The sequence below is a fragment of the Manis pentadactyla genome, chromosome 2 (genome assembly GCF_030020395.1).
Source record: "Manis pentadactyla isolate mManPen7 chromosome 2, mManPen7.hap1, whole genome shotgun sequence".
NCBI classification, from domain to species: domain Eukaryota; kingdom Metazoa; phylum Chordata; class Mammalia; order Pholidota; family Manidae; genus Manis; species Manis pentadactyla.
Window position 1 is genome coordinate 164282374 of NC_080020.1, and position 24756 is coordinate 164307129.

Below are 24756 nucleotides of genomic sequence, written 5' to 3' on the forward strand. Positions count from 1 at the left end.
GATTGAGCTATGCCCTTATGAGTTGTTTGCTCATCTGTGTATGTGTTACGTTTCAATAAATATGCTTTTTAAGAAGTGGCTTGTGCAAGATGGCACAGTTGTTAAGTGACATGCTTGGGTCTGTGGGGTCCCAGGGAGGAGCATCCCTCTCAAACTAAACTGCTTCTCCAAAGGCTGTAGTGGGGTAGCTGCCTTCTTCAGGGCTGGGGGCTCTGTGTTGCCTCCCCACATCTGTCTCCCGTGTACACCTGAACCGCCTCCACCCCTCCCACACTTCAGAGCTCCAGAACATGGCACATTCTTTGCCACCAGAGACTCTTCACATCCGGTTCTCCTTCAGTGAGTGACATTCATTTGATTTCTCTCAAGAGCTTTTTGTTTGCTTGTTTTGGGTAGGGTTTACTCCACCCCCCTGAGTTATGGCAGGATGGGCCTGCAGTCTGGTTGGGGTATTGGGCTGGTGGACAGGATGCCATTTCCAGAGCTGCTATCTGCTCCTCAGACAGTGGTTCTCAACCTTGGCTGCTCCTGAATCACTCGGGAAGCTTAGAAACTGCTGAGCCCTGGGCCCCATCTCTCCCTGCCTTCAAGGGATTCCAATGTCATTGGTCTAGGCATACAGATTTTACAGTCCTTAGGTGATTCGGATGTACAATCAAGGTCAGCAGCGGCTAATCCTGATTTAATCACCTGGCAGGACCTGCTAAACAAGGAGGGTCTCAGCTGGAAATGGGGAACGAGATACTGAGAGGTAGCATCTGATTTGTAATTGTACCTGGGATGACCCCTCCTGCTGAGCCTGCTAGAGAGTCAGAGGTTCTTCCTGCATCATGTCATCATTATTGCCCACTTCCTGTTAAATTCAACCCATGGTCCAAATTAGGCTGAGTAGCTTATAGCATCTTGAGATGTATACACTCTCTGATCAGGACAGAGATGATCCTCTATCTCTTTTGCTGCTTTCACTTTGTAGCTCTGGGTGAAGGGGGTTCCCATCTCCGAGCAAGTTCACTATGTATTCGGTGAGATAGAATATTGACAAATGGAATGTTGGGGGCAAAAAGGGGCTCATACCAAGTTTTACTCTCAAGGTGGTCACCCAGCTGTCTATAAGTAGCAAGTCCATCTCCATTTCTGACCCCAGGTGCAGCTTCTGCTGAGGTGCTGCCTCCACTCTAGGCTCCAGCCTCCCCTGTCTCTGTTCCCTCTTGCTCTCTTTAGACTCCCTTCTTATATCAGTACCAGTAGTAATGGCTTATTGCCAACAGTTATGCAAGCATGCACCTGTGCAGTATGCTAAGTATTACCTCATCTCACATATACAATGGGCGAGATTAGGGTCAGCTAAGAATCCTGGCCATGGAATTCCTATTTTCCCTACAGGTTTTTAAACAACTTTTAGTCATGTTTTGGTTAATCACAGGGGTAAGCTGTGCAGGAAATTCAGTCCCATTGAGCTAGGTGGGAAGGGCAGGATGTGGGGATACATGAAACAAGGATGCAGAAGGAGGGTAGCCTAGCTGCACAGGAAGGTTGTAGTGAAGGCTCAAAGCACAAAGGCCAAAGGGCAAGGAAGGTCAGGTATGGTCTCTTCACTTTTCAGCTCAATAAAATCTGCCCAAGGCACACTAGTAGCAGATCCAAAGGAAGGTTCAACACTCAGACAGTCATGAGTGAGTGGTATCCATCCATATATGATGGGTACTTCTTATAAGATAGGAGGACAGCTCCCCCAGCATCATGGCCCTTCACATCTAGAGTCCAAACAGAATGAGAGCAGGACAACCACAGCAGAGGGAACAGGCAGACCAGAAAATAGAGCCATACAGAAGCTGTGGACTAGCAGGATTCAGCAGGGGAGGCAGATGATCTCCTGGGCTTAGCTGGTACTTAAAGTCTGGTCTAAACCTGAGACCCCAGGAGATGAGGCTAACGTTGCAGCTCTGGCTTGATTTTAAGACCCAACAGATCCTGCTACCTCCTGCTGCTACAGCCATGTGGTGGAGACTGGCTCGTGCCAAGGCCGGGCCAGCCTGCTGCTGAAAGGCCACCATGGGACCAGCTACAGGAGCAGAAGGAACCAAATGGTGAGCCAAGTGCTGGCTGATGCTTCTGGATGTAGGAGCACAAAGGCCTGGATTTCAGCAGCTTTTGGGCCCAGGCTCAGCTGACTCCTTTTTTCCTTCTTTTACCTTGTTTCCTGGTCATGTTCAGCCTGTCATTTGGAGGCTAGACTGCCTTTTGGGTGGCGAGGTCTGTCTCAGGTGTCAGAAGTATGATTCCTCTGCTCATCACGCACACGGCAGGCATCAGACTTCATCAGCTGCTCATCGTGTCCTCAGGGGTCACTGCAGACTTGTCGGGAAAAGATTGAAGTGCTTGTCTCTGGATTTCTTGGGTAGATTCTGAGGCTTCTCTACTGATCTGCTCCTTACGGCCTTCGCTTAGCCTTGTAAGCTGTCTGCCTCCTTTCTCACTGCCAATTCAGCTTCTGGTAGTGCCTGTGGACTTATCTTTTCTCTTCCTCTTTCCACCCCAAATTGTCATTTGTATTTTGGAAGAACTACATATTGCCTTCTAAGACCAGTCTATCAACATTTCTTCCAAGAAGCCATTCTGTATTCTCCAAGCGGAAACTACCTTTCTCTCTTACAGTCCGTTTTTAGCTTCATCATTCTACTTACTGCCTGCTGCCCTGAGGCCAGCACTTGAGCGTTTAGAATGTTACTCATGTAACTATGAGTGTAATTAGTACTATAATGTTACTCATGTTGGTCACATTGTGCTACTTACAACTTATATATTTCATTTAGTCTCCTGAACAATTCTATCAAGTGGGTCCTGTTGGTATTTAGTCCTATTTTACATATCAGGAAACTGAGTTTCAAAGATTAAGTGGGTGTAGATAGGGGGTATCAACCCAGACAGTCTTCACTGGCCTGGGAGGTCATAGACTACAGGAATATGTTTTATAAGATTTGTGCATATCTTTCTGTATCCAATAGAGTGTATAGTATTGCTGTTTATAAATTATCTTGTTTCTAAATATGCATAAGGTTTATGGGATTGTTTTCTCCGACTTATGTAAACGAAACATGCAGACTTGGGAAAATACAGTGATTAATAGCTCCAGGGATAATGTTTTCTTGTTTAAATTTAAAATGTACAATTTTTATCACTAGAAACAAGGCTGCCTCTAGGGTGTATGGAGCTGAGCAAATATTTCTTGTGAGGTTCCTATCTAAATAAAAAGTTTGAGTCACCCCAAATCAGCATGTCAGTTCTGTTCTGGTGGCCCAATCTCATGCAATTCCACTAAAGGAGAACCACCCCGGACAGTGAGAATACTCTGGCCCAAATGGGAACTGAAGCCCATAGAGAACCCAGTCAGGCTCGCGGTGCCCCATTTAGCTGCCCTGGTCTGACCCTCGCAGTCCTAGTCCCCACCAGACAGAGACTTAGAAAATGTAGAGGAAGATGCTCCAAGGCTTCAGAGTGTCCCGAGGCAGAGGACAGGGCAGGAGCCTGGGTCTAACGTGTGGTACTGTCTGGAAATGTGATTTAGGCAAATGATGGTATGGCAATTGCAATGGAAGGCTTTATAGGCATATACCAAAATCTATTTTTGGTAGGTGTTTAATAAATCTCAGGGTATCTTGGTATTGCACAAATTACCTCTGAGCTCTAGGTTTATAATCAATCTGTTGCTTTTTTACTTACAAGCTCCATGCCTGGGCAAGCTGCAAAGTTCTCTGAACCTATTTCCTCATGCGTATAATGGACAGTGACAGCACCCTGCTAGGGTCATGTGCAAGAGTGCTACTACAATTAATAATATATATAATTATAATAGTAATAATAGCTTGCACTTACTGCATTCTCACTGTGTGCCAAGTACTACTCAAAATGTATTACATGTATTATCTCACAACACTTTGAGGTGGATTCTTTAATTCTCTTTTTGTAGATGAAAAATGAGGCATGGCGCGGTACCCCATTTGGACCTGTGAGTGCAATGCCAGCATCTAAGTACATAACCATCATGGCATATCACCTGGTTTAGCTCTTCTCAACCCCAGTTGCAGGGTACAATTGTTTGAGGAGCTTTTAAAAAGTATCAGTGACCGGGTTTCCCCCCACCCCCCAACCCTGCTGAAATTTCAATTTAATTGGCTTGAAGTGGAGCGTAGGTATCGATTCTTTTCACAGCTCCCCAGGCAGTTCCCATGGCACCAGGGCTGAGTACTAATAGAGGGAGCCGGCATGTGGGGAACTCATGTTGAATTTCAATCAGGGTGGCCCAACTTTGACAACACCAAATGAGTAAATGTGCCTGAATGCATTTCAAAACTAAGTACCTACACACATAAGAAATCGATTTGGTATTTGTTAGCTGGTACCTGTCCAGAGTCTTCTTTGTTCGTACCGGTGACTCAGGGAAACAAGTATGTGCAGAGTATCTCTTAAGCAGGAGCAGGGCTGGGAAGGGTAGTAGGGTAGCTGGTGGAAGATGTGGTCTGCTACTGTGGGGAGGAGGATTTCATCACTGACCATGTTTAGATTGCTGGGGCATGGTGATAATATGAAGCAGATGGGCTTTCAGGTGGTCTTATTATTATTTTAAAATTCTCTCCCCTCCAGCCTATTCACATGCTACCACTTGGATGTCACTCTTGCTGCTTTTAAGTATAACATCAAAATAACAAATTAAATGTGTGTGTAAGTAAAATTACTTACCATCAGTATATACGAATACTACTACTATATATGTTTAAATTAGATTGATCCATAAATTATTCATGTATTTATATTAAATACATATATGATTAAAGTTGTGTAAAAATAAGTTTTTCATAGCAACATTTTGAGAAAGGTGTCATTATCCCCATTTTACAAATGAAGAATTTGAAACAGAATTTAAGTCACTTGCCCAATGCTGGGAGGCTAGTAATAGGTAGGAAACATTTGCTGTACATTTACCATGTGATTCACCTATATTATTTCTTTTCATTCTTTCAACAACCCTGTGAAGGCTACTATTATTTGTCTTTTTAAAATTTAACTTATTTTTTTTCCTTTCTTTTTTCTTCTTCATGATTCAATTTTTTAATTGAAGTATACTTAATATATAATATTATGTTGGTTTTAGGTATACAACAAAGTGATTCAACAGTTATGTGCATTATTAAATACTCAACCCAACTAGTGTAGTTACTATCTGGCAACATAGAGAGATGTTACAGAACTATTGGCTATATTCTCTGTACTGTACTTTCATCCCATGACTCATTTATATACTGATTAGTCTTTAAAAAAAAAACATAGGAGAAAGATAAAAGGAGTCTAAGGCATAGGGTGTCAAACTAATTTTTATTGCCTCTCCCAACTAGGCAGAGGTTGAGCCAGAACATGGCCTCAAGTGGTTTGCATTGGACACTGTGTTCTTAGGCTGTGTGACTTCTATGAATGGCACTAGGAGGTGCAACCCAAATATTTTTCCTCAGTATACTGCCACCTCTGCTTTACCCTCTCTGTTTTCCTGGTTGATTCTTCCTACCTTGTCTTCAACTTCCCTACCAATTGAGGGAAATGTCAATCTATTACTCCAAAATATGCCACTTTGGCATAAGGAATATGCTGAGCTTGGGGCAATCAAGAAGAGGCAGATAGAAGAAGGCTCGCTATCCTCCTCTTATTTGCCTACAAGCAGGACAAACATTTTCAATTGTGTCCCTCCCTTCATCTCCACCAGGAAAAACAAAAGTTAAGTAACAGAGGAGACAACTTTAGACTTTTATCAGTCTAGAATGGTACCAGAAGAATCTATATAAGGAACTTCACTAACTAGCCTTTATCTACCATCAGTTTCTCCCATATTTATCTTCCCACAGCTTTTCATCCTTGGGAGTCTAAAAACTCTTTCCTTTGTCTTGCCATTCTTTAAAAAATTGTTTTACGTTGAAGACACTCATGTGCCTGAATTCTAAGCTGCCTCTTTGAGTTTTTCCAAGTATACATGAAATATACATGTAAATTAACTTGTGTGTTTTTCTTTGCTAATCTGTCTTTTATGACAGAGCCCCAGGCAAAAACCTAACATGGGTGGAGGAAGAAGTTTTCTTACCCTACATGAAATAATGCACACAGCTCCCTGTGGTCCCTTTCAATCCTGTGACCTTCAGGTCACCTTTCTGGTTCAGTCACGGGTACCTCACTCAGCATGTCCGCAACTGGGCTCCTCCGCTTGCCCTTACGTCTGCATCTCCTCTTGTGTCCAGGGCCTGGCTGAGTGCATTAGCCCCAGCCAGTGACCCAGAGGAGGCTCCCACTTCCCCTCTGGGAATGCTTTTACCGTTGCCTCAGGCAGGGATGGCTGCAGGGCACATGGAACTAGCACCCGGGGCCTCTCCAAACCCCTTTCTGTCTCCTGGGTGCTGCTTGGCTTCTCTCATAGTCCTAAGTTCTGCCGGAAAGCTTACCATACTCAGAAGAATTTGAAGCCAAATTTGGTGGCTGTGAGTCCTTGGAGAGGTTAGCAACCCACCCTCCTAAAGCCTTTATCTGTAAATTGGGGATAATGGTAAGACTCTGAAGGACAGCATGAGGTGGAAAGTACAGTAGGCAAGCAATCAGCATCACAGAGGATACTCTTCCTTGCTGGAGAGGCTGTATATTCATCTGCAGGTCTTTCCTCATAGATTCAGTGTGAGATGGAGGCATGGAGTTTGGAAGTCTTTCATTTCATCTGTATTTGAAATTAAAGAGTTAATATGATCAGTGCTATGGACTAAACTGTGTCTTCCCAAAATTTATACAGTGAAGCTCTAACCCTCAAGTGTGACTGCATGTGGAGACAGAGCTTTTAAACAGATAGTTAAGGTTAAATGAGGTGATCAGGGTGGGTCTCTAACCCACTAAGACAGGCCTCCTTATAGAAGACAGTGAGACACCAGGGTCATAGGTGCACAGAAGAGAGGCCTTGTGAGGAGCCAGCCTGAGGGCAGCCGTGGCAAGCTTGGGAGACTGGCCTTAGGAGAAACGAAGCTTACTGCCCCCTTGGTCTTGAACTTCCAGTCCCCAAAACTCTGAAAAAATAAATTTTTGTTGTTTAATCCACCCAGTCAGTGGCATTCTGTTATGGCAGCCCTTGCAGTCTAATACAGTCACTTTCGTGCTATAACAACTATTCAAAAGTGATTTTTTCCAATGTGTTTGTTCTATCATGTTCTGGCATTGCACATATATGAGGAACATTTAAGGCTGGGCTTGGCTGTCCCTAAAGTGACTTTCATCATCGCATTGTAGGAAAGAAATGATCACCTTAATTTGCATGCAGAGAATTAATCACTAATTAATGACCCAAGCTTCATAAAGAGCTTTCATATTTCTGGAAGGAAAAAAAAAATCAATTTTCTCTTTGTACTGCATTTCTGGTCTTTTGTGTTTTTTAAGGGGCCTGACCTTTTTAAAGAGGCTTTGATATTTGGCCCAACTTTATTTTTGTTATTAAACCTCTCTGCCTGGCAGGGTTACTCAGAGGAGGCTCATGCTATCCTCTCCCTTTTAATTGCACCTGGTATTGAGTGACAGATCAAACGATCTTAAATTAATAACAATGACAAATTGCCCTCAGATGGCACTTGTACATAAAAGGAAATGCTTCCATTAAACAAATGTTATGTCATCAAAAAACCCGTTAATAGCTCTGCCAGTGATCATAGCTGCATAATTTTTCTCATTACTGTTAATAACCAGCAAAGTTATAATTGCCTATGGAGCTTAATTAAATTTTTCTATCCTATTAATGAGTGTCCATGCTCCACATCTCCCATCAAATGGCTGCAAAATTTAGATCATATTTCTTGACGTTCAGGTTCTTAGAAGACACAAGAAGGTATGGACAGAAATGGAGTTGGATTATAAAATCTCAATATGCTTCAGTTATTAATGATTGGATGCTGGAATTGGACTTAAACATTATTTAAGTTGATTACAGTATTTTAAGCTTATTTTTATTTTTCATGTTTGTATCTCTTACATACAACATAATAAAAATAATGAAAAATTGCCTAACTTAGTAAACCTTTTACTTAGCAAGTAAACCTGTCTCCTTAGTACATCTACTCTTTTCATTCTTATACCCTCTTACCATCCGTTGATAAACACTGTGGCACAGACCAGCCTGATGCTCGCCACACCCATTTTCTCTCCTTCCTGAGCATTCATCTGTCTGTATTACATCTTCCAGCCTCCTTTACCTCAGGTTGGTCAGGGGCATGGGACTTGGTCTTGACAATGCCCTCGATCAGAAGCCCCGTTTATCATTTTCAAGCAAAGGCAGATAAGAGCAGGGAAGCCTTCTCCACCTACATTCCTCTATCTGCCTTCTAGGTGAGGAGTATCCAGGGCATCAGACACCAGGAAGTAGGTGAGCCACGGACTGGGAGGGTCTGGGGTCCCTAAATAACTGTGTGGAGCAGAGACTCCCCAACCCCCACTCCTCATCTAAATTAAACTGTGATGTGATTGAGAAATTAAGCTTTATTAGTTTCAGATTCTGAGATTTTGAGGTTATTTTTGTAGTACTCAGTCTGCCCTAATACATATATTTTACCTAATTTCATAGGTAGTTAAATTTTTATTCTACCTGTTAAAAAATTTGACATTAATGGATATGGAGTTTCTTACATAGTACATATAATCTTCCATGGAATCTAGAGTTATGGTCTTAACTGCCAAATAATATCCATGTTAGTGATATGCCAAATTAATGTCACCATTTTTAAATATTGCACTGATCATTATTTGTGCTTCCTCTTCAGGGAATATCCTCATGCATATAATGTGTTCCCTTAAAAGCATGTTGACAAATTGTTTTTTACCATCATGTGTTCCTTTACATTGCCCCTAGCCCTTATAAATAAGAGTGTAAGTTGTAATCAACCTTTCTAAAACTGAGAATTTTGTTCTTTTAAAATGTACTTGGCCTTATATGATCCTTTGTATACAAACACATTATATATAAGCTTTAAATATATAAACACATTACATTTAAACTTTTTGTATGTAAATATAAAGTATATAAATTTTATGTAGCCACTATATGTATATACATATACACAGAGGTTATTTATAATTTGTTCTTCTTTAATAATTGGTAAGTTTTACATTTTCCCTATATGTTTGCTTACACAAACATAGCTCTTTTTGCGTCACCTTTTCTCATTCACATGGAGAATTTAATCCTGCCCCTTGGGGAGCATGCAACCCTTCAGTTTAACAGATGACGCAAGGGTGAGGTAAGGTGACTAGCGAGGGGAGGCAATGCTGAGGTAATGACTGAGTATCAGAATACAGATCTTATCATTTAAACACAGAGATTTTCCTATTACAGCAAAACCTCCATATTTATGAAATATGGCATGTCATTCCAGTTCTTATGAATGTCATCTTGGCAAGAATGATCATGACATAAATAAAACATGCATCTCACCCTATATCATTCCCTGTCACCAAACAGATGAGGAGAATTCAATAAGGGCCTCCAGGCCCCCAGTGGGGTATAGCCTTGAGAGCTCAGATGTTGTGGTTAAGTTCACACGAGCCACGGATAGAGCCAAGTGCAACAAGGTATTTCACAATCTAGCCTCCCAGGTTTTTGTCTCTCTGACACAAGGATGACAATTCTAGATGAGTGATTTAGTGTTAGTGATTGAGTGACTGAGCATTAGGAATGGCAGGAAGACGGGCAGAGGCAGATGCTATTTAAGCAGTAGTAGGTCAGCCTGAGCAGAATACCTGCAGGAGAAGCAGGAGATAATGCTGAAAAGACAAATTAGAGCTAGTGTAACTCAATTCCATTAGCAAGTATAGAGCTCCTACTGTGTACCAGGCACTGCTATAGGTACTGGGCTGATGAAAGGCACATTAGATTAAGGCATTGCTTGAGCTCTTTATCAAACAGGGGAAACTACAGCTTCATGGCTTAGTAAAGAAGTCAAAAGGCCTTGTAGTTAGCTTGGAGTACTTGACTCAACTCTGAATTTTATGAGCTTGGATGAGACACCTCAGTGTAACTTTTCTCCTCTGTCAGTCGGGATAACTCCAGTACATAGTTTGTTGGGAAGCAAACCTAGGGCTATACCTGCCAAGATTTTCATGCACTGTGTGGTGTGGAGTGTGCCCACTAACACAATAGTTATTATTTTTAGATTCATTAAGTGGGAAGATCAACTGTCAAAACAGTTACAATGCATCCTGATTGAATGCAGTAATAGAAACACATGGAAGATGCAAAGTTAGCCCATCAGAGGCTTGGGGGTATAGTTAATCTGAAAGTAGATGTAATTATTGGTATCAATTCTTTACCCCTTCTGTGTCTATGGTCTTCTTCATATAATTCATGTAGTCCTTTCTACCTACATAGGAAAACTACACTTTTTCATCCCTTGACTTTGGTTAGCCATACTGTTTGCCTCACCCACTGGCTGTTAGCAAACACAGGCAAACAGAGGCTTGAACTATGCTTCTGAAATTGTGCCTGTGGCGCTTGCACTTCTGGTAAAGCATGAGAACACGTCCTGCTGACCTGATTGTCTTGGGAGGAGGATGAGAGACACATGGAGCTGAACCAGATCCACAGATCTGCAGCTTGACACAGAGTTACCTCTCTAAACCCAGCTTAGATCAGTCAGCTCTCACTCTTGAGCAAGAAATAAATGCTCATTGTTACCTGCCAATTAGATGTGGAAGTTGTTGTTCCACAGCAGTGTTTGACTGATACAGGGCTCATGTTCAAGGAGGATCTTAAAAAATTACAAAATAATTTTTAAAATATTTGAGATAAATTTTATGAATTTCATGCCCAAGTTATTTTTCAGCAGGTGAATTGTGCAATATCCCAGGCCTTTTGCCTCTGCCTATAAAAATCCCTCCTATGACCAATCTCTTTTCATCACAAAGCCCTCTCAACCCCTTTCCATTTTATTCTCTATATAGTCAATGAGCTTCCCCCTTTACCTCTCTTAGGGCTCTTGAACAGACCTTCTTCCTTCCTAATTTAAATTATAATGGAAAGATCATTGGAGTGAAAATCAGGAGTTTCTGGCTTGCCAAGCCAATGATTTGCTTTGAGACAAGCTCTTTTACTGTTCTGGGCATCACTCACTCATCACAAAGTCCAATGTTTTGATTGGATGATGTTTGACTTCTCATCCAGCTTCGATATCCATGCATCCATGGATCTATCCATCCAACAAATATTTCTTGAGTCTGTACTATATGCTTAACAATGTCATGCATGGGTCTTGTTCTCCTTTTGCAGAAAGAAAACAATCAATAAACAAACTGGTACATGAGAACAATGTCTGATGCTGATAAACATTCTGCAGAGAAATTTAAAATGTGGTGACATGTGATAGTAATTTGGTGGCTACTTTACATTGTGTGATGTAAGACATGGTCTCCCTGAAAAGGTCACAGTTCATTCGAGAAGAAAAGGACAAAAAAGGGCCAGTCTTGTCAGGATTGCGGGAATGTATGTTTATCCTGAGTGATAACTCAAGAACTATATAAATGCGGGGGCAGTGGGACCAAGCTATGTGGGGCTATCACTAAAGAGTCAAATAGCCTATATTACTGCACTGATTCATTAGTTCTAAACTGCTCAAAGGACCATACTGCTTGTACTGTTTGTCTGTGAGCAGGAGACAGGGTACACAGATCAGCAGCTCAGGAAGTCAAAGTACAGAGTCGGCTTGGGAGACAAAAGGGGGGATGTATAAATCCCACCACTAGGGTGCAGCATGATCACTTGAGAACATAACAGAGATCTTTAGAGAGCATCTGCCCTACCCCCTTACTCTCAGATAGGGAAACTGAAGTCCATAGAGTGAGTTCCCTAAACTTAGAAGGCTCTTCTCTGCAAGCCACGCATCCCGTTCCTAAGAATCACTAATGTAAATCACGAATCAAGTCTCTGTGGGACTTACGGATTTGAGGTGGGGAGGGAGAGGATGTCCCAGTTCTGCTGCAGCTGGCTGTACTTAAGTTGCCTCCTTTTTAAAATTTTTTATTAAGGTATTATTGATATACACTCTTATGAAGGTTTCACATGAAAAAACAATGCGGTTACTACATGTACCCATATTATCAAGTCCCCACCCATACCCCAATGCAGTCAGTGTCCATCAGTGTAGATAAGATGCCACAGATCCACTATGTGCCTTCTCTGTGCTACACTGTTCTCCCCATGATCTCCTACACCATGCATACTAAACATACTACCCCTCAATCCCCTTCTCCCTCCCTCCACACCCCCCTCCCACACCCCATCCCTTTGGTAACCACTAGTTCATTCTTGGAGTCTCTGAGTCTGCTGCTATTTTGTTCCTTCAGTTTTGCTTCATTGTTATACTCCACAAATGAGAGAAATCATTTGGCATTTGTGTTTCTCCGCCTGGCTTATTTCACTGAGCGTAATGTCCTCCAGCTCCATCCATGTTGTTGCAAATGGTAGGATTTGTTTCTTTCTTATGGATGAATAATATTGCATTGTGTATATGTACCACCTCTTCTTTATCCATTCATCTACTGATGGACACTTAGGTTACTTCCATATCTTGGCTATTGTAAAAAGTGCTGCGATAAACATAGGGGTGCATATGTCTTTTTTAATCTCAGAAGTTGTATTCTTTGGGTAAATTCCAAGGAGTGGGATTCCCAGGTCAAATGGTATTTCTATTTTTAGTTTTTTGAGGAACCTCCATATTGCTTTCCACAATGGTTGAACTAGCTTACATTCCCACTAGCAGTGTAGGAGGGTTCCCCTTTCTCCGCATCCTTGCCAGCATTTGTTGTTCTAAGTCTTTTTGATGCTGGCCATCCTTACTGGTATAAGGTGATATCTCATTGTGGTTTTAATTTGCATTTCCATGATGATTAGCGATGTGGAGCATCTTTTCATGTGTCTGTTGGCCATCTGAATTCCTTCTTTGGAGAACAGTCTCTTCATATCCTCTGCCCATTTGTTAATTGGGATATTTGCTTTTTGGGTGTTGAGGTGCGTAAGTTCTTTATATATTTTGGATGTTAACACCTTGTTGGATATGTCATTTACAAATATATTCTTCCATCCTGTAGAATGCCTTTTTGTTTTGTTGATGGTGTCCTTTGCCATACAGAAACTTTTTAGTTTGATGTAGTCCCATGAGTTCATTTTTGCTTTTGTTTCCCTTTCTTGAGGAGATGTGTTCAGGAAGAAGTTGCTCATGCTTATATTCAGGAGATTTTTGCCCATGTTGTCTTCTAAGAGTTTTATGGTTTCATGACTTACATTCAAGTCTTTAATCCATTTTGAGTTTACTTTTGTGTATGGGGTTTAACAATAATCCAGTTTCATTCTCTTGCATGTGGCTGTCCAGTTTTGCCAACACCAGCTGTTGAAGAGGCTGTCATTTCCCCACTGTATGTCCATGGTTCCTTTATCATATATCAATTGACCATATATGGTTGGGTTTATATCAGGGCTCTCTGGTCTGTTCCATTGGTCTATGGGTCTGTTCTTATGCCAGTACAAAATTGTCTTGATTACTATGGCTTTGTAGTAGAGCTTGAAGTTGGGGAGTGTAATCCCTGCAGCTTTATTCTTCCTTCTCAGATTTACTTTGGCTATTCGAGATCTTTTGCGGTTCCGTATGAATTTTAGAATGATTTTCTCTAGTTCATTGAAGAATGCTGTTGGTATTTTGATAGGAATTGCATTGAATCTGTAGATTGCTTTAGGCAGGATGGCCATTTTGACAATATTAATTCTTCCTATCCATGAGCATGGGATGTGTTTCCATTTATTGCCATCTTCTTTAATTTCTCTCATGAGTGTCTTGTAGTTTTCAGAGTATAGGTCTTTCACTTCCTTGGTTAGGTTTATTCCTAGGCATTTTATTTTTTTTGATGCAACTGTGAGTGGAATTGTTTTCCTGATTTCTCTTTCTGCTAGTTCATTGTTAGTGTATAGGAATGACACAGATTTCTGTGTATTAATTTTGTATCCTGCAACTTTGCTGAATTGAGATATTAGACCTAGTAGTTTTGGAATGGATTCTTTAGGGTTTTTTGTGTACTATATTATGTCATCTATAAACAGGGACAGTTTAACTTCTTCCTTGCCAATCTGGATGCCTTTTATTTCTTTGTGTTGTCTGATGCCGTGACTAGGACCTCCAGTACAATGTTGAATAAAAGTGTGGAGAGTGGGCATCCTTGTCTTGTTCCCGATCTTAAAGGAAAAGCTTTCAGCTTCTCACTGTTAAGTATAATGTTGGCTGTGGGTTTGTGATATATGGCATTTATTATGTTGAGGTATTGCCCTTTATACCTATTTTGTTGAGAGTTTTTATCATGAATGGATGTTGAATTTTGTCAAATGCTTTTTCGGCATCTATGGAGATGATTATGTGATTTTTGTCCTTCTTTTTGTTGATGTGGTGGATGATGTTGATGGATTTTTGAATGTTGTACCATCCTTGCATCGCTGGAATAAATCCAACTTGATCATGATGGATGATCTTTTTGATGTATCTTTGAATTCAGTTTGCTAATATTTTGTTGAGTATTTTTGCATCTATGTTCATAGGGATATTGGTCTGTAATTTTCTTTTTTTGTGGTGTCTTTGATGATTTTGGTATTAGAATGATGCTGGCCTCATAGAGTGAGTTTGGAAGTGTTCCCTCTTCTTCTACTCTTTGGAAAACTTTAAGGAGGATGGGTATTAGGTCTTCACTAAATGCTCGATAAAGCTCAGCAGTGAACCCATCTGGTCCAGGAGTTTTGTTCTTAGGTAGTTTTCTGATTACCAGTTCAATTTCATTGCTAGAAATTGGTCTGTTTAGATTTTCTGTTTCTTCTTTGGTCAGCCTTGGAAGGTTGTATTTTTCTAGAAAGTTGTCCATTTCTTCTAGGTTATCCAGTTTGTTACCATATAATTTTTCATAGTATTATCTAATAATTCTTTGTATTTTTGTGGTGACCATAGTGATTTTTCCTTTCTCATTTCTGATTCTGTTTATGTGAGTAGACTCTCCTTTTTTCTTGATAAGTCTGGATAAGGGTTTATTTATTTTGTTTATTTTTTCAAAGAACCAGCTATTGTTTTCATTGTTTCTTCCTATTGTTTTATTCTTCTTCATTTTATTTATTTCTGCTCTTATCTTTATTATGTCCCTCTTTCAACTGACTTTGGGCCTCATTTGTTCTTCTTTTTCTAGTTTCATTAATTGTGAGTTTAGACTGCTTATATAGTATTGTTCTTCTTTCCTGAGGTAGGCCTGTATTGCAATATACTTTCCTCTTAGCACGGCCTTGGCTGTGTCCCACAGATTTTGCAGTGTTGAATTATTGTTGTTATTTGTCTTCATATGTTGCTTGATGTCTGTTTTTATTTGGTCATTGATCCATTGGTCATTTAGGAGCCTGTTGTGAAGCCTCCATGTGTTTGTGGGGTTTTTCATTTTTTTTGTCTAATTTATTTCTAGTTTCATACCTTTGTGGTCTGAGAAACTGGTTTGTACAATTTCAATAGTTTTAAATTTACTGAGGCTCTTTTTGTGGCTTAGTATATGATCTATTATTGAAAATGTTCCATGTGCACTTGAGAAGAATGTGTATTCTGCTGCTTTTGGGTGTAGAGTTCTGTAGATGTCTGTTAGGTCCATCTGTTCTAATGTGTTGTTCAGTGCCTCTGTGTCCTTACATATTTTCTGTCTGGTTGATCTGTCCTTTGGAGTGGTGTGTTGAAGTCTCTTAAAATGAATGCATTGCATTCTATTTCCCCTTTTAATTCTGTTAGTATTTGTTTCACATATGTAAGTGCTCCTGTGTTGGGTGCATAGATATTTATAATGATTATGTCTTCTTGTTGAATTGACCCATTTATCATTATGTAATGTCCTCTTTGTCTCTTGTGGCTTTTTTGTTTTGAAGTCTATTTTGTCTGATACAAATACTGCAACTCCTGCTTTTTTCTCTCTATTAGTTGCATGAAATATCTTTTTCCATCCCTTCACTTTTAGTCTGTGTATCTCTTTGGGTTTAAAGTGAGTGTCTTGTAGGCCACATATAGAAGGGTCTTGTTTTTTTATCCATTCAGTGACTCTATGTCTTTTGATTGGTGCATTCAGTCCATTTACACTTAGGGTGATTATCGATAGGTATGTACTTATTGCCATTTCAGGCTTTAGATTCGTGGTTACCAAAGGTTCCAGGTTACTTTCCTTACTGTCTAAGAGTCTAACTTAACTCACTTAATATGCTATTACAAACACAATCTAAAGGTTCTTTTCTTTTTCTCATCCTTTTTCTTCCTCCTCCATTATATATTAGGTATCATATTCTGTACTCTTTGTCTATCCCTTGATTGACTTTGGAGATAGTTAATTTAATTTTGTATTTGCTTAGTAATTAGCTGTTCTACTTTCTTTACTGTGGTTTTGTTACCTTTGGTGACAGCTATTAAACCTTAGGAACACTTCCACCTATAGCAATCCCTTGACAATACACTGTAGAGATGGTTTGTGGGAGGTAAATTCTCTCAGCTTTTGCTTATGTGGAAATTATTTAATTCCTCCTTCAAATTTAAATGATAATCTTGCCAGATAAAATAATCTTGGTTCCAGGCCCTTCTGCTTCATGGCATTAAATACATCATGCCACTCCCATCTGGCTTGTAAGGTTTCTGCTGAGAAGTCTGATGATAGCTTGATGGGCTTTCCTTTGTATGTGATCTTATTTCTCTCTCTGGCTGCTTTTAGTAGTCTGTCCATATTATTGATCTTTGCCATTTTAATTACTATATGTCTTGGTGTTGTCTTCCTTGGGTCCCTTGTGTAGGGGGATCTGTTGATCTCCATGGCCTGAGAGACTATCTCCTTCCCCAGATTGGAGAAGTTTTCAGCAACTACCTCCTCAAAGACACTTTCTATCCCTTTTTCTCTCTTCTTCTTCTTCTGGTATCCCTATAATGCGAATATTGTTCCATTTGGATTGGTCACACAGTTCTCTCAATATTCTTTCATTCTTAGAGGTCCTTTTTTCTCTCTGTGCCTCAGCTTCTTTGTAGTTCTCTTCTCTAGTTTTTATTTCATTTATCGTCTCTTCCACCATTTCTAACCTGCTTTTAATACCCTCCATTGTGCTCCTCAACAATGGATCTCTGACCGGAATTCATTCCTGAGTTCTTGAATATGTTTCTGTACCTCCGTGAGCATGTTAATGATTTTTTTTTTAACTCCCTTTCAGGAAGATTCATGAGGTCCATGTCATCTTTCTCAGGAGTTATATTAATTTTACTCTGAACCAGGTTCCTTTGGCATTTCATATTTGTATATGGCGCCCTCTAGTGTCCAGAAGCTATACTGTCTGGAGCTACTGAGCCCTTGAAGCAATGTCGGGGGTCGCAGGGGTGTGGTATTGGTGCCTGGGGGGAGGAAAGAGCTGTTTCCTGCTTCCCAGCTGCTATGCCTGTCTCCACTGCCTGAACTAGTGGGCCGAGCACACAGGTATAAGTCTCTATGCTTTGCATTTGTAGTTGCTGTACACAGATCTTCCCTCTGGCTGGCCTAACGCCAGGGTAGGGTTTGCCGGTTTGCGAGCCAGGTGGGGCTGGCTGGGGAAAAGGCGCAGTAGGCTGCGTATCACAGAGGGGGTCCTTGGAGCTGTGTAGCCAGCCAGGGAGCTGGAGCACCTGAAAATTGTGAAAGCTCCCAACCTGCTGGGCAGAGTGCACCCATACAATTTTGTCTACCTGTCCTTTCTCCAGAGCAGTTAGGTCTGTGCAATCCTTGCCCTTTTAGTAGCCCTCTTGCTAAGGGCTTCCTTGTTAGGAAGTTTCTCAGACTGCCTACCTTACTTTTGTCTCTGAGCAGCTGGATGGATATGGATCCCTGCTTTCCACAAGCAGCTGGAATCTCAGTCTCTCCAGGAATTCTGCCTGTCTTAGCTTTCCAATCCCCTAATCATGAGTGTATCATGAAAGCACCATGAAATGTAGGTTTGTGCTCCCAGACCAGATCTCCAGAGTTAGGTATTCAGCAGTCCCAGGCCTCCACTCCCTTCCCACTCTGTTTCTCTTCCTCCTGCTGGTGAGCTGGGGTGGGGGAAGGGCTTGGGTCCCTCTGGGCCACAGCTTTGGTATGTTACCCTGTTCCATAAGGTGTGCTCTTTTCTCTGGGTGTATGCAGTCTGGCACAGTCCTCTTTCCTGTTGCTGTTTCAGGATTAGTTGAATTAATTTAATTTTCATATTATATGCAGTTTTAGGAGGAAGCCCCTGTCTCACCTTTCATGCCGCCATCTTTCAAGTTGCCTTATTGTTACCAAATCTCATTACTTCTACATAGTGTGGTTCCATGTGGAGAGAGGAGGATCATTACAACACTCAGATTCACATACATCAATTGCGAGCCCTAAAAAACAGGGCTGTTGTGCTTACCCTGTTGCATAGCCTAATTCTCAATTGGCTTATTCTAGGAGATCTTAGTCCTAGTCCTGATTTGTGACTAACTCTAGGAAGTTTTATGTAGCATAAGAAAAATGCCAAACTCCTGGAATCAAAGGCAGAAGCTCTGTGTTCATTCCCTATCGCCACCCTTTAATCTCTTATTCCCCAGACTGGAAATGATCATGTCATGTGCCTTGCCTACCACATGTGATTATCAAAGTAAGTAGAGACCTCAAGATAGTGTTCTGTATATTAAATATTAAATGTAAAAAGTGGCTGGATTATTTACTAACTTAAATGATTAATTAGCTGGGTTGCTTTTCTGGGTCACAATACTTCAGTTTTTTAAAAAAGAGGGAATGAGATTAAGTAAACTTTCAGGCCCCTTGCAACTCTTAACAGCCTATGATTTTATGGCAAAATAGTAGCCTGAATCCTTGAAAAAAGTCTCTGCTAGACTTTTTGTCTTTACCTTGGGGTTTGCCACTGGTAACCCAATATATCCTGATGTACAGAAGGGAGGACTTCATTACTGGAAAGTTACCTGCCTTAGTCCACACATACACAAAACCCTATGGGGCATTTGCATTGAAGCTGGGAGAGGTGTTTGATTCCAAAGCATCCTTTTCTGGAGTTGAATGATATACTTTCTCAAGTTTATATTGGAAACACAGCTAATCAGTTCTACAATGTCTCTTGCAAACTTCAAAAATGATTACTCGAGGAACCATAAATCTAACTTGATTTACACCCCAGGAATAAAATCCTTTATGAGCTCATAGTTATAGATAACCTGTTCTCATTCAGATTCTCAGGGTAGGATTCTGTAAATCACTAAATTGAATAATTGCCCCCTGAATAGTAAAGTAAACTCATTAGGAGCCCATGAGCAATTAACTCTTGTTCTGAAAGGGCAGTTTAATTGGCCAATTTTCTAGATATTTCCAAAGATAATGGGCACCTTTTGAACCAGTAGCTCTTAAACTTTGTTTTTGTCAGATGTTCACTTACATGAAGAAAAATACAAGGAAGAACTTTTTCCTTTACTCTATTTCAAAAGGAGGAAAAAAAATCACCTTTGTTTAATTGTGAAGAAGTATGCAAGTGAAGCAAATGTAGGGAGAAATTAAGTGTCTATCTCTTAGCAATGTAGAAGATGTGAAATCTTTTACTTGCAAAATATATGTAAATTAAGTCTGGTTATTTGAAAATCATCTGATAAACATGTATTCCACTCTTCATGGTAGATAAAAATAGTACCCAACAACAAATATAATTGATAGTAATAAAATAAAACTCATAGTATTTCAAAATTGGCAAGCAAGAATGTCACCAAATGAAAACAATGACCTATTGAAAAAAGCACTGATGGTGCCCTGACAGTTGTCTTATTGTATTACTGGAGATCTTCATGCATATATTGGCATTAGGATCTCTACAGGATTGCCAAGGATTGCAGAGTAAGAAGCCTTCACAGAATACTCAAGTACAGTCCTAGTAAACTCTTGTAATGCCCTATTTGGCATTCTGATTTGAGTATCAAGTTGGATTAACACTTAATAACTAATTTAGGAGGTCAGTAGTCCTAAGTCATTTTCATCATTGCAAATGTGAGTCTCCTGCAGGGTTGCCTATTACTCACCTCAGCACTGAAGAAAGTTGTAAACCGAGGAGGAGGATGGTATGGGTCCTGCCTGATGCTTAAGAGTACTTATCTGCTTTTTTATGGAAGCTTTGCTGTTCTGTATAAGACTATCGTTTGGTGTAAAATGGACATATTCTCTTTCTCTAGATCACTAATTCTAGGAATTTGGGACTCAATCAAGTATTTACCAAAGGTTATGATTTTAATTGAGTAATTTCCTAAGATAGAGGGAGGAAGGGACTATACTAACTGATCACTAGATACCAGGCATTTTGCTTGTTGTGCTATTGTGCTTCATCTTTTAAACAATCATATGAGATATTTATTATTTGTTATCATTTATACATTAGGAAGCAAAGACTCAGGAAGTTAATTAATTTGCTCAAGTTTATACAATGAGTAAATGGTGGAACTGGGATTTGAATTAGTATCTCTTTGTTTCATAAGCTGTTCTTTTCACAATATTGTTCCCACAAAGGTGGCAGAATCCTCTCCCAACACTTGGGAGACATACTTTCCAAACATTCTTGCCATCAGCACGGTAGATGGGTCCATAATGCCCATGGGTGGTGGACAACAGCAGCCATGAAGTGCAGAGCAGCAATGACTGGCCAGCGTTCAGCTTTAGCACATGCTTTGAGTCTCTTGAGGACTTTCTTAGAAATAGAAATGCCAATTCCAGGCTCTCCATGTGACAGCACAAGGAAAAAACATTTTTTCCCCTATTTTCTTTTTAAGAATCAAAGGATGGAGAAATTGATAAGTGTCATCAATTAATCTTTTGAAAGGAAGACCAATGAAAGAAACATTTAGTTTCCTAGGGACATGATGAAATATAAAAGAAAGCAATATTACATTTTCTCTCCCCTAATCCCATGGGTCTATTTTACCTTGGAATGCCACTGGAGAATTATGATGCCTTTGAGAGAAGAGTATCAAAGAACAGGCAATGAATAAGTCATAATAGTGGGGAGAGTCTTTAGCCATTTTGCTTTTAGAGTATGGTGCTTTAGAGGCAGCTCTGCAGTGAAGACAGTGAAAATGAACATTTCACTCCTATGAGCATAGCGCCAGGAGCCTGCCAGATAATTTATGTGAGTAAATGTCTATAATTACACATGTTCATACATATTCATTCCCACGTTCCCAATTTTAGAGAACAGAGAAGTGAATAAATTGATTAGTAATTTGATTGTATTTGATTCATCTGGTTCTTTTAAGTGCCTTATAAAGGTCCCAGAGTAAGTTTCCACGAATAGAGAATTCAGTTCAGCCTGAGACCTTGGGGAAAGTAGACTGACTGATGGTATAGTGATTGATCCATTCGTTTGTTCAAACACTTTATTGATTCATTCCTTCAACAGTGATGCCCTACTATGCCCAGGCACCATGCTAAGTACAGAGGACACCCAGTTTGATAAGTGATTGGTCCTGCAATGTCTATCATCCATACTTGTGGGGAAGATAATCAAGTATGCAGACATTGCTTACAGAAGAATGTGACCATCTGCTGAAGGCATCCAACACATCCAAAATCCATTCCTGGAGTTTCAGGAATGATTTCCTAGAGATGGAGAAACTGAGCTGCTTTTTGAAGGAAGGGTAAGAGCTGGTGTCTGGATGACGAAGCCTGCAAAGTGTTACAGGTGGAGGCACAGCAGAGAGAAGGTCTCTGGTCCTTCACATTTCCAGCAATTTTGTACCATTAGAAGGAAATGAGGAGAGTGGTTGAAAAAAGAGGTTTCAGCTGCATGGAGAGCTGAGATGGCCACTCTCCTAAAAACTAGGGTGAGGTCTGAAGGGGTTTTAAGCCAAGATGTAACACACTATGTTGTCTTCTTAGAAAGGTCACCCCAGCCTCTGTGTGGAGGGCAGATTCGATCTGGCACAGACTCAGGGCAGAGAGTTGAGTTAGAAAGCTGCTGGGAGATTTCATACAAGGAATAGCAGAATTCAGAACCTAGTTCTTAACAATAGAGACTGCAGAAGGAGGGGAAGATTTGATAGATATAAAGAAGGTTAAAAACTGTACAACTGGGGGATATGATGGTAAATGAGATGGTGTATAGCATACTATCAGGATACAGGGTAAACCATGTTCCTGTTTAGGTAATTAGAAGATTGGGTTATTTATTATTCATGAGAAGAACATAATGGGAGGAGTGTTTTGGGAAGGAATGTGTATCAAATTAATTTAGGAAAATGGTAAGTTTAAGAAGAGAAGTCATAGAATTCATGCTGGGTGGAATCAGACACAGGCCTAGCCACACTGTCAAACTGACACAGGACTCGTTTCAGATCTCTGTACCTTTGGGCATGCTCTGCCTCACTTGGAATGCTTTCTCCTCTTCCCCAAATAAGCTTCTACTTCATTTTAAGGGTCCTATCAGACAGTGTTTTCTCTGTGATGGCTTCTATCCTGTCAGGCCTCATCCCTTACCCCACATGGCCCTCGCCACCCCCATCCTCACTGCCCTAACAGAGCTAAGTCTTACCTTTCTTCTAGTCCTCATCACATTGAATTGTCATAATACAGGCACATGTGTATCTCCTGATATCCTGAGAGCCCCTTGAGGGTAGGGAGATCCATATCCCATTCACCTTTGTAACCCTAGCACCTAACAGGGCCTGTCCCCTAAAGGGCACCCAATAAATGTTTGTTAGATTACATTCTCTCTCATGTGGCTCTCTTCTTTCCTTGATTTTTTTCTTATCTGGCATTCACTTCTTAAGTGAGATCCATTCATAGCTTTCCAAGTGAGGTAAGAGCAAAGAGATTTTGTTATCTGTTGATGGCTCTGTCCCTGGAAGTGGTGGTGCAGCGCTGCACAAAGCTCAAGTCTGTGTCTCACAGAGGCTGGGAGGGATCCTAAGAGGAGTTCTAGGATAGAAAACAGCTCTCTGCCCGTTCACTGTAATTCCCTCCTCCACTTCTCCAGGGCTGTGTGCGTGGCAGACACACATAGTGACAGCGCTGTTAGGAGCAGAGGGAGCGGGAGAGCTCGTGGTTGTCATGCAAACCCTCTCTCTGAACCTGACCTAGGGAAAATATCAGTATCTAGGACAGATGGTGACAGTCTGGTGGTAGGATTCCACTAATAGAATTTTGACTTGGAACCTCAGTGAACTATTAGTTGGGTGCCCAGTCTCCCCTCGCTCCATCTGGGGCCCAAGAACATCCCCTGCAGAGGAGCACATGAGGCCCCCAAAGCCAAACAAACTCATCCTGACCCAACGTCAGCAGCACCTTGCTGCTCTGTGCTTAATGATCAAAGACACAGAGGTGAAGGTAGGTTCCAGGGTGCCCTTGCACCCAGTCAGCACCTCACTGAGTCTGCCTAACCAGCCCTTCTTCTACTTGGTTTTAAGCTTTTGGGAAGATTAGACCATTAGCCAGTTCTGCCTGCCAGTTTCCCATAAAGGAGTAGCCATCCTGGGGCTTCTGTTGTAAGTCTGACCTGTTTTGCAGGTGGTCCCCAAATGTGCCTACTTCTTCTTGTAGCTTGGCCTCATGGCTACGATTTGTTTCTCATCATCCTAGACTCAACTCAATGACCTTATTTTCTCTTACTGATAACCACTCCGGCCTGGCACTCTTGACATGCCTTTGACCTTCCTGTCTTTGCCTGGATGCTTTTATGACTCTCACCTTTTCCCAAACTGTAAAAATTGGCAATTCTCTTGGAACTCTATTCTGGTCTTAAGCACAAATGCCTCCTATCTTCCTGCTCCTAAAAATTGTCTCCTCTTCTCCCACCCATGCCCTGGACAGGACTCTCAGATTATAGTGGCCTCTGTCTGCACCAGCATGAATTCTCTGCTTGTTTGCTTTTTACTACTGCAGGAGCCTCTAGCAGGCTGAGCAGCTAGAGTCAACACTTTTTCTTAGATATACAATGGCCACCATTTTTTGCTGACTTATTTCCTACGCTGGAGTTTGTGGAATGAACAGAGGGATTTTTTCCAGGAGGGAGTCAGGGAAGCCAGGTCTGTCATTTCCTCCTTCCCAAGCTGTGCTGAGCAGAAGCCAGAAGCCAGGCCATTTATCTTAGGCAAGAAATAGAGAACATCCAAATGACTGGCAAAGTTTCTGGAATCACTGCCAAGAGGCCAGTACCCAGGCTTCAGGAAGAGGACATGTGCAAAGTCAGTAGGGAAATGGAGAAATCAGCTGATCTTGAAACAACATAGAGGGGGAGACATTCAGAGAGGCTGACAGGTGGGTTAGCCTTCCTTGAGTGGGAAGCATTTTCCAAGAGCATGCTGAGATTCTGAGCATCACAGACTATAGACCCTCAGAGCTGAGAAGATGGTGAGGTCCTGTTAGAGGAGCCTACCAGGACAACGTGGGCAACCTAAATAAGGGAATAAATAGGGATGCTGGCAGATGGTGAGTGGTAACCACTGACACAGACAATCAGGAACGTGCAGCAAGTTGACCTAGTGCTGTAAGATCTTCACATTTTTAAAGAAACACTAGAAATCCAGGTTTTATATGAGACTTCATGACTTCTCAATGTCAAATAATTAAAATTGTTTTTAAACACAAAAAAATCAAAACATATCTATGGGCTGGATGTAGCCTCCAATTTAATGAATACTGTACTTTTAAGTTGAT